This window comes from Tympanuchus pallidicinctus, unplaced genomic scaffold (genome assembly GCF_026119805.1).
Source record: "Tympanuchus pallidicinctus isolate F22 unplaced genomic scaffold, pur_lepc_1.0 scaffold38, whole genome shotgun sequence".
Taxonomy (NCBI): Eukaryota; Metazoa; Chordata; class Aves; order Galliformes; family Phasianidae; genus Tympanuchus; species Tympanuchus pallidicinctus.
Window position 1 is genome coordinate 1,803,284 of NW_026294756.1, and position 11,010 is coordinate 1,814,293.

Consider the following 11,010-nt stretch of genomic DNA (forward strand, 5'->3'; position numbering starts at 1 on the left):
TTTTTTTTTTTTTTTTTTTTTTAAACTGCCATTTCATATTCCCTTTCAGACAAGTTGAATTATATAGTACTGGCTGCTGAAGGAGTTGCATAATTTTTTTTCACAGAAATAATGGCACAGTACTTAAAAAAACAAAACAAAACAAAAAACAAACAAACAAACAAATGAATGGATCACTAAAATGTTGGGCAGAGACTTTGGAAAAATAGGCTGAGACCCTACCTTTGCTAGAAACTTTTTCTGACCGTGGGCTAGTCATTTAACCTTCCTGTGTCCTATTTCCCTGTCTGTAACATGGGAATGAGAACTGTTCTCTATCTGTCTTGCTTTCTAAATCTTTAAACTCCGAGTTTAAAGGTTGCATTTTCTGTGCTTATAGGGCAACTAAAATCAGTTTCAATTCTTGATAAGATATCTGTGGCAACCATAATATACAAAGTAGATAATAATAAAAGAGCTTGGCTATATGACATGGAACACAGTTTTAGCATGAAAGGATGGAATGTTCCTCATCCAGTGTTTAACATCTCTTTCCTCAAAATGTTGAGAAATTTGGATCTGTGCTAACATATAAACAACTTGGGAATTAGGTTTGTGCTGATTTACTGAATCCCTGAGTTACTTTATAGGACTGTGAAGGGATAACTTGCATTCCTGCAGTTTTCTGTAAGGTCTTTGTACTTAGTCTGTCATTACGCCGAGAGCTAACAGCACTCTGGGTTGAGATCCTCATTTTTTCTAAGCTTAAATTTAGGTTTTACATTTAAGTTTTTTTAATCAATCTCTGCAGCTTTTAGGGGATTGTCTAATTTGCAGAAGTCAGAGGAAGATAATCTTTTGCTACTAAGTCCAGAGAAGGCAAGATCTGCTGTATTTTTAAGTAACTACAAGAGAAATTTGCTGTACAAAGAGAACAATTCTAAAAATAGTGAGAAATGGCACCATGACATTAGCTGGAACAATGACCCAATACTGAACTTGCTGCAGGGGCCTTTGTCCTGTAACTACCTTCATCATTAAGGCTTGTGATGACATTATTTTCTGTGCTTATACAGGGCATGAGGCCATTGCTACCTGGAAGGAAGGATTTTTATCAGACTGCATGAAGTGAGCAAGGAGGAGAGATATGTTGGGTAACACTAAATCATCAAAGTTCCATTTACATTAGACACCAGCCTAGCAATTTCAGCATTAGTGGTTGCACTACTGCCGTCTGATTTCTTGTACCTTTAATATATATCAGTAGAAGGGTAGAAGAAAGGGAGAGTAGGTCATTCATCTTATGAAACATGATCTTTTCTTTCATACATCACCAATTGGCAGCAATTTGTACAGTTGTTAAATTCCTTTAGCAGTAAATTTCCTGGGAAAATAATTGCTCTGCTACTTACAGATTATCTGAGATGATAATAATAATATCTTGGGATTTGGACCCTTTCTCTTCCAAATTTAAAGGAGAAAAAACTAGCTTTGAGGCAAGGTAGAAAAGCATCAGATTTGCACCTAAGAAGTAGGTTCAATTTGCTTTTAATGTACAATCAGTTTCCTTGGGAGTGGCTCAACAAGTTGTCCCCTCCTCAATCGCATGCTATCATTTTCCTTTGCAGCATGTGGCTCCCTGGTAGGACAAAAGCCATGAGGAACATGCAGTCTTCTAGACAGACAGAGCACTCTTAGCCATCTTCCTAAGAGATGAGAATTGCTATTTCCTTTTACAAGGTAACAAATAAGGCAGAAATAAATAGAATAAAAAGTTGCAGCAGATCAACAAATATATAGGAAAAAGAACCTAGGAGCTGTTCAGTATCAATTGGACACAAAGGATGAGGACCCACAAGGAATCTGGATACAAGGACTGTAAAATATGTTTGTAAACTACAAAACAGATTGTTTTGGAGGTCAGTGGCTGTCTTCATCTTGCAGTGGCTTTTGAGTATCTTCAGGAATTGAGGAGGGCTCTTCAACTTCTCTGGGCTGCCTGCTCTAGGGCTTGGTCACCCTCAAAGCAGAGAAGTGCTTCCTGATGCTTTCAGACAGAATCTCCTGCATGTCATTTTTTCCCCTCAGCCTCTTGTCTTGGGACCACTGAAAAGGGCATGGCTCAGTCCTCTCTCACCCTCCCTTCAGGTAATAACAACGACAAGTGTGCCATGCTGAGCAGACAAAGAAAATATAGCTCCACCAACCAAATTATTAGAGACATTTCAGTACTTACTTTCCCCTCTGGCCTCAGCAGGATTCTGGAATTCCATTTTCACACTTAAACATCTCTGAGAATAGAGCCTCTGGCTGGTAATGAAAGTTTACTTGTTTTGATTTTTGAAACCCTGTTGGAAGCACCAAGATGGAACTTCAAAACAAGCAGAAACTCTGAGTGCTCAGCAGACCTCAGCTGCTGAGGTTCAAACCCCAACTCTGCCACAGAAATATTGTGAATTCTATTAAATTAGACACTTAAGATTCCTCAATCCACAGTATGAAGATAATGTTAGTTGATCTTGATGTGAAATTGCTTTAAATCACCCGAAAGCAGGTGATTGCTGTACTTGGAGAGAAATACTCAATACTCAAGGCCCCACAGCATGGTTCTTCATGGACACTCCTCCTGTAGCTTCACTCAGAGTCTAAGCCTGTCCAGTCAACAATCTCTTCCTACCAGCAAGGATGAAGATCTGTGCTGTATGGCAGGCTATGATTTGTTGTCATTTTTATAAATCAGAACAACAAAATCACTAGTCTTCCACACAGAGCCAGACCACAGAGAGCAGCACCTCCTTGTCAGGGATATCCTCCTTCGTTTCTTCTTCTCTTATCCTTCTTCACTTGTTCTCATTCATTCAACACTTGTGTCTCATTTCAGAGATGGCTGCCAGACATATTAGGTGGTGCAAAAACAAACAAACAAAAAAACCATAGTGTTCTTTGTGAGATCATGTCAGACCTCACTATAATCTTCTATCCAGTTTGGTGACTGTATCTATGACTTTTTGCTCCATTTTCTCACCCAGCAGACTGTATATACGTATAAAAATTTGGGTCGTGTTTTTTTTTTTCAGGGATATCAGAACTCAGCAGGATCTCTTTCTTTCATACCTATGATAAACTTCTCCTGGAGTGCTCTGTCAGCCTGCCTATCTTTCTGTTGTAGTTTAGTCTGACTAAAATAAGTAAATTCAATATATACTTGGGAATGCTAGAGAAAATGAATCAAGCAGCAAGGAAAAAGGTAAGAAAATGATAGCACTGAGTTTCCTGGAATCCTACTGAGAGACTGATTTAAGCAAGAAAAATAAAATCTTTTTTCTGTTTCCTTTTCTCTGATTTTGTTGAAGAGCGATCTTCATTTCACCCCAGGTTTAGTTTTGCTCCCACTTCCCAGCTTTTGCTGTTAATACCTTCTATATTTCATGAATAATGCATGAAAGGACAAGGCTGGCTCACATCCAAGGAAAGGATCTTGCTTTATTCCTTTTGACCACCATTGTCTGATTGGGGCATACTTCTCTCAGCCAGTAGAATCGGACAAGGGATGGTATCCTTCCTGTTGCCAAACTAAGACTCTTAAACATACTTCTGTCAGCAGTTGTAAAAAGGAAAAACGAAGAACAGTATCCTCCAGCAGCCTCACCTCTGCAGAGCTGCTTTGGTGAAAGGCTTCTTGCATAGAAGGAGAAAGAATTTTCAGCAAATGAAGAATTTGCTGGTTCTGACAGAGATTGTGCCCTACTGAGCAAGGACCAACCCTTCCACTCTCTCCCTCTCTCTCCATTTTAAACATATGTGCTTTCTATGGACACCTTAATCAGATTCCAGATGGCTTGTTTCAATCTGGGGATTTGTGCTGCTCAGGAGATAACAATCCATTGTGCTAGCCTAGGTGGTAAGCATGTTTGTAATAGCTTGAGCTGGTACCAGGAGATGTCCAGGTGGTCTTATTTAACAGAGGGTATTAGTGATACTGCTATTGTCCAGGAAATCAGATAAATCTGAAGTCCAGGTGTTACCCTACACCACATTTGTGTAATGACTGCCAACTGCCAATTTCTACCTCTATTAAAACAGAGACTAAACACTGCAGAAGGGACACTCCTGGCTGATATTTTTTGGAACGAGATTGCCATTATCCACAGACTTCCTGGTGCACATCATTTAAAGTGCAAAATTTAATCTGAATATGAAGTAGAACATTGGTGAGCATGCACCCTTTGCTTATTCTGACTACAATTTTACTCTGCTATGTGCCTCTTTTGGCCTGTGCTTGAATTTCCTAAAGTAAAGCATTTTCTCTAAAGGGCAGCAAATCTTCTCTGCCATGCTACAGAGCATACCCCAAAACAAACAAACAAACAAACAAACAAACAAACAAACAAAAAACACTTCAGTGGGGCAAGACGATTTTTAGAAATAAATTGGCCAGGACAATTCAGTATTCTGCCAAGAGTAATTGGAAGAGAGAGTGAGAATCGTGAAGATCGCTTATGAACTTGTGTGAGAGAAAATGGTTCGGAAAGTGCTAACTTAGATTGCAATTAGAGTAGAGTAGAATAGGCTGGTCTGTAATAGTTTGGTTGGAAGGAACATTCAAAAGTCATTTAGTCCAACTACCCCATTTCAAGTGACAACTCTTTACAATTGTTCTGGAACTGCGCTCTGCCTAGCAGTGATATACCAGGTTGGCAAAGGGATTGGCCACAAGTTTTCACTAGACAATCACATAATAAGCAAGAGAAGTAATTGGCTTGAGCAAGGGAATGAGGTTCTCTGTTGATTTTACAGGTATGCATTCCCGCTTAGAAGCACAGTATTTAGTAGAACACATAAATTCTGTCCAGACTCAGAGGTGTGTGAGACTTTTGTCTAGACTTCTGATAGAGAAGCTATCTCTGCAGGGCCATATTTCTCAATGTGATATTTTTTCAGAATGGGACCTGCCACTTGTAGTTTGTCCCAGAGATTTCAACACTATGGAAACTTATGCCTCCTTGTAATTGTGGTAGGTAAAAGCCATAGTGCTGAGAAGCCTCTGTAGTTTCTTTGTAATTGTTTATATAGATCAGGTCTAAACTTAGCTACCAAACATGGTGAAAAAAAGCCTGATTAGAAAGAATAGGGAGTCAAGAGCTTAGCCTCCAGCTATCTGAGAAGAGCCTGGCTTATCACAGAGAGATCCCCAGCTGCACTTAGAGGCTGTAAATTAAACAAACAGTATTTTCTATATACCCAACCACAGGGATGGTAGAAAGAACAGCGTGGCCTTATTGCTGTTATTTCCTTTGGTTTCAGTCTCTCTCCTCCGCCCCTCACCTCTTTCTGAGACTTGTGTTTCCCACTTTACCCGATTTGTTATTTATTACAGTGGTTTAAAGAGAGGCAGGGGAAAAATGCTCAGTGCAAATTATATTTTGAGCTGTTGTGCTTTGCCTCTTTGGTGGCTAATAAATCCCTCTGGCAATGCTCCTCTGTATAGGATTTGTCATTAAATGCAATTAAACAAACCCTGCAGGTGTCCATGATCAGACCTGCAGCAGCCCATTCACAACTGCAATGTTATTATCATCCTGACAACAAAACACCAGATATTTCCTGAGCTCCTCTGATCGATGTGCTTGCCTGACTTGCAACTGGAGGGAGGAGAGAAGGGGGGAACAGAATCGTTCAAATGCTCTTTAGACTTATTGATGGAAAAGTCAAAAGGCTACTCAGCAGTGAGAGGGAAGGCAGAAAAAGAAAAAGGGTGAGGAACAGGAGGGCTGGAAGGAAGAAAAAAAGAGAGAGACGAGTATTCAGGAACAAAAATATGGAAATAACACAGTATATCACTTGATATTCACCTATCTGATGCTTTTGTAGACTAGAATTTAGGAGAGGGATTTGGCACATGATTCTTCTCACATAACTGTAATCAACTAGCAGTTAGCCATTCAGTGTTAAGTGAGTTATGTAAGTTTCCTTTGTAGCCGGCGCAAAAACTAATCCCACCCTAAGACTATGCTTGGTAGACTGCTTTCTTCTTCAGATGTATCTGTCTGTCTCTCTTAACTGTAGCTGAGCTTCAGTGAGTTGGTTCGATCATATTTCCACTTAATTATAAATCTCACCCTTAACAGCCAGAGGAGTTGGCTTTTGCTGAATACACATTTCTTTGTCTTCATTCACAAGGATGCAGTTCTTGGTACAGCCACCACGACAACATGCTACAGAGACATCACTAATAGGAAGCGGATGCAACAACTTCGCATCAGCATTGATGTGTATGTGCTCTGGCAATTGGGGGTCAGGAAGAAAGTCCTGTGGCTTATTTCAGCCATCCCAGCCAGCCTGAACAGAATGAAGTTTCTATTCACAAGGGACTATTTGCCATCAAGTTCAGCAAGAGAGAAAATTTTGCAAACACCAGTCAAATTATTCTGCCTGAATCATTTTTCTCAGCTCAACAGGTTGCTTTCACCCCAGAAATTCTAGTTTAGTGCAGTTATTGCTAGGGCACATATAGAATTGCAGTGAAAAGGGATAGTTTATATTAATGTAGCCCCTTGCAAATGCATAGTAACACAGAAAGACTTAGATTGGATAAAGGGATTACTTGAGTAAGCTTCAGTAGTGTGTGTGCATAGGTTGAGTGTAAGAAATAATTCTATTGTCAGAGTCTTTGATTAATTATACAGAGTAGATGTGCTATGTCTTTATAGCTGCATCTGAAATGGCCTGTAGGGGAAACAGGATGAAATCCTGTTTAATGGCATCAAATATGAAGTTCAGATTATGGCAAAGGAACTAGGATTTGTTATCAGTCCACAGGCTTCAGGATGGCAAATCTCTTGGACCATGCATCTATATCACTATGCAGCTCTAGTCTTTGGCTCCTTGATTGCTAGGGCAGTCCAGATTTCTCTACTAAAGAATGACCTCTTTTCCTTAGTCTTCTACTCAAACACTGGAGGATTTCTCTCTGCCACTTTTTGTGCTCATCTTTTTTCCGTTGTATTATTACCTGACCTGCTGATTTGTGCCATTAGCAAGCCAATATGCAGTTATTTGGTGACATAAGTCAGTGCTGCTCTGTGCTGACTTTCAATAAACTAGCAGAACTTCCACATTACATCACTACACATCACGGATTTTGGCCCTCAAGAGTGGTATGAACTGTGAAATCCCTGGACAAAACAGTGGTTCCACACCAGTGGTCCTTGGACCAGTAGTAGTCTGCAAGGTCATGTAAAAATCCACTATTACCAGCAGTATTCAGAATAAGTTCATTTTGCATGGCTTCACAGATAGTACCTAGGACCATCTGAGTGTGATAACAGATCAGAACATCTGGGAGCTACATGTGCAAAAATAGCAATCTTACCAATACACACAGAATGGCCTCCTGTAAGCACTGTCCTAATTTCCTCCATTTCAGTCAGTTTCTGCCTAGACTCTTGCTCTCAGACACATCTGCTGAATCTAGAAAGATCACTGATTTATTCATTGCAGATGCTATAGGATTTACACTTGGGTGGCAAAGCTTACACAAAGGGACATGCTCTATTCTAGAGAAAAAGACAATCCAGCAGACAAGAACTAGCATGTCCCAGCTGTCACCAGTCTGAAGAGCCCAGTGACTGTTAATGAGTGTCACTGGAACAGGTCTTCAGCTGGTGTAAATGAGCTGATTGTAAATCCACAAGGACTTCAGTGGAACTCTGTTGATTTACACTAGATGAGCAGCTGGTCCTGCACTCTGGCTAACTGGGGAAAGCCCCCTGGAGTTTCCATCAGTGGGTGTGAGAGTGGGGCAGTTCAGCTGCATGTGTGAAGGGGTGCAGGAGAGCAGGCATAAAGCTAATAAATGGAAGAATAGGCAATGCACATCTTATTGGATTGACTTCTCCAACAATTACATTTTCTCCTCTTTCCACTTCCCCTCTCCACTTCCAGCTGCTCCTCTCACACTCCATCTCTGCTGCTCATCTCCCTTTGTGCACCTCTTACCCACACTAGCCTTTCTAAACAGGTGCAGTTGCCACTCAATAGACTTTAATTACCACTTCAAGGGCTCTCACCAGAGTCTGCTGGGAGGGTGGAGTTGAATTTTCCTGAGGATTATGTGTATGGCCGAATTCTTTTTAGTTAGATACTAGTGTTACAGCATCCTTCAAGAGATTTCTTCATCTTCTTCTCTCTGCTCCTCTCTGCTTGTCTCTGCTTGTGTTAAATTACCAACCAACCAAACAAACAAACAAACAAAACCAACAAACAACAACAACAACAACAACAAAAAACACACAAACACACACCAAAGCAAACAAACAAGCAAACCTGCAGATAAGGGAGAAGAAAGCAGCGATTAACTACATTAATTATCAGGACAGCAAATTGGTCCAGAGAAAGACAGTTTTAAGTAACAGAAGTCCAAGCTGGACTTCTAAAACATTGCTTTTGTTTGCAAATAAAAGGCCTATTTTTCACAAGTACAGAGCTCGGCATCTCCAAAGGTTTCTGTGGGAGCCTGGGATCTAAAAATACAAGTTGTTTTTAACTGCCTTACCTTCTTTTTGCTCCGTGCTCTTCTCATCACTTCTACTTGGAGAAATACATTGTTAATTCATTCTACTGGTACCCTGGGAGATTCCTCTATACTGAATATACCCAATGATTTCTGTCTTCAGCACAGTTTGTCTATGACAGAGAATTATTACAAATATTTATCTAGGAAAAAAACCCACAAACATTATTTCTGCATTGAGATCTCCTTTAAAAGGCAATACTGGAGAATGCAGAGCAGACACTTATGTCTGTCAGATCTGCTTGAAATTGTTTGCACATCATGTCAACAGTTTATTCTCTGTCTGGTAATGTTTTGTTCCTCCTTCCTTATGCTTTGAGTGCAACTATGACCTAATAAAGTCATGACACGATGGACTAAGTCTGGGACAATGCTGCCCATTGATGGTTGGTGATGGTAAAAGGAAGAGGAATTAATGGTGATGTACTTACTGGGGAATTTTCCCTGTGCAAGTACATGTGAACACCATTTTGTATAGAATTCTTTCTCACCCGGGGGGATCCATTACCTTCTTCTCCATCAGGTATCCTGCAGTCCTTCTGACTCCTATTCCTGCACTTCTTGGCTCGTGGAGCTCTGCCAGACTTTCTGATGCCTGTTCCAATTCCCAGTTTGCTCTGATTATCTCAAGTTATGTCCTTTTGCTTCCCACTGTAGCTTGCTCTTTCAGCTTCGAGGATTTAAAATCCGTCTGTCTTCACCATCTCTATCCTCCCTACCTTCTTTCCTTGTTCATTTTGCTTTCCAGGACTATTTCCCACATGTTACCATGCCACTTAGGTGATGTTAGGATGAGTATTGATCACAGCCATCTCAAACCCATCTCTCCTTTTTCCCAAAGAGCCAGTGAAAATGTCACCCATGAGATAATTATCATGTTGCTCATGTCCTCAGTTGCTTTCAAAGTACACACTGAGGCTGCAGAGCCTCTTTGAAAGGCAGTTTCTGGCCGTTGGCACATTGTTTACAGGCTGCTGATAGGAGCCTTTGTTGAGGAGCAATTTGTCCCTTTTGCTGTACAATTTTTTGTTGTGTTTTTGTTGTTGTTGTTTTTCACTTCCAGAGTGAGTAGATCTTAAAACTGGAGCTGAGCTTTCAATGAACAGGCACCAGACTTATCCTTGAGTAACAGTGACATATATGTAAGGTGAGAGTTCCAGCATGTTTCATGCAAGACTCCATATAAGAAATCAAAGCTAAGATGACCAATAACCTCCCTAGTTGTTTTTTATTCCTTTCCTTCTTAGACCTGGTAATAAGGTGCTTACTTGCAGTGAATTGCTAAATCATCAACTGTTGTCTCATGTATTCCATGGTCTCTGGAAAATTTGCCAAGGTCTCTGGCAAATACGTAAGAGAAAGTTGAAGCTCAAGCTGCGTGGCAGTCCATTCGTATCTATTAATGGTCATTCCTTTGTTTATATAATACCTGCTGATTGAAATGGACTAAGATTTCCCACCACAGCAACCCCTCGCTGTCTTAAAAGCCATACAGCTCTGGAGCATTTGCTTATGTGCCTGCTGAAAAGGGATGTTGAGAGCAGAACAAAGCACACTTGCTCACTCATCACTGTTGTGGGTGGAGATCCTCCATTAGCAGTGCAGAGTCTATGACATATGGCCAGCTCTGGACTCCTATAGCATACACATGCTTTAAAGACACCTCTTTAAAATAAATTCATTTTAAGACACCCTGTTTAAACGGGAGTCTCACCATGGTAGATCACAGAATCACAGAATCACAGAATTGTAGGGGTTGGAAGGGACCTCCAGAGATCATCGAGTCCAACCCCCCTGCCAAAGCAGGTTCCCACATGCCAAATGTGCCACATGCACATTTGGAGTTAATCTTACCAAAGCCTGCAACATGGCTGTACAACCAAGGCCCAATCTCTAACTCCACTTTAAACACCATCCTTAGCAAAATCTCCAGGCTATATGCAACTATAAACCAATCCTGAAAAAAATGAAATTATTTCCACTCAGAGACAATGTCCTTTGGAATAATTTTGCTGTTAATGAACTCCAACTGAGCTGCTGTATTTTGGAGCCACTGGTGTGCATTTTAACTAGGAGCTGTCTGTGTGTAGATGTACATCAATATCACCAGCCCCATAATGAAAGTCTGTTCAGCATTGTAAGTCCTGCATTAGGCTGCATCCATAGGAACCCTGGAAGTTCTACTGAGACTGCCTGAAGGTAATAATCTCTCCCAGCCTCTGGCTGTCCCTAACCAAGTGCTCCACTCGTATCTGTTCCAGGAAACAGCTCTGGATATTATAAAGTTTATACCCTAATGCAATATTAGCAAGAAGGGGGGAGAAGTGCTGTTTGATGACAAGGGAAAATGAAAGGGCTTTGGTATTCAGAAGCATTTCCAGCATGCTGTGATTTGCTTGTTGAACCCTCTAAAGGACTGGAAGCCCCTGAACTCTATTGTTTTCTTTGAGTCAGTACAG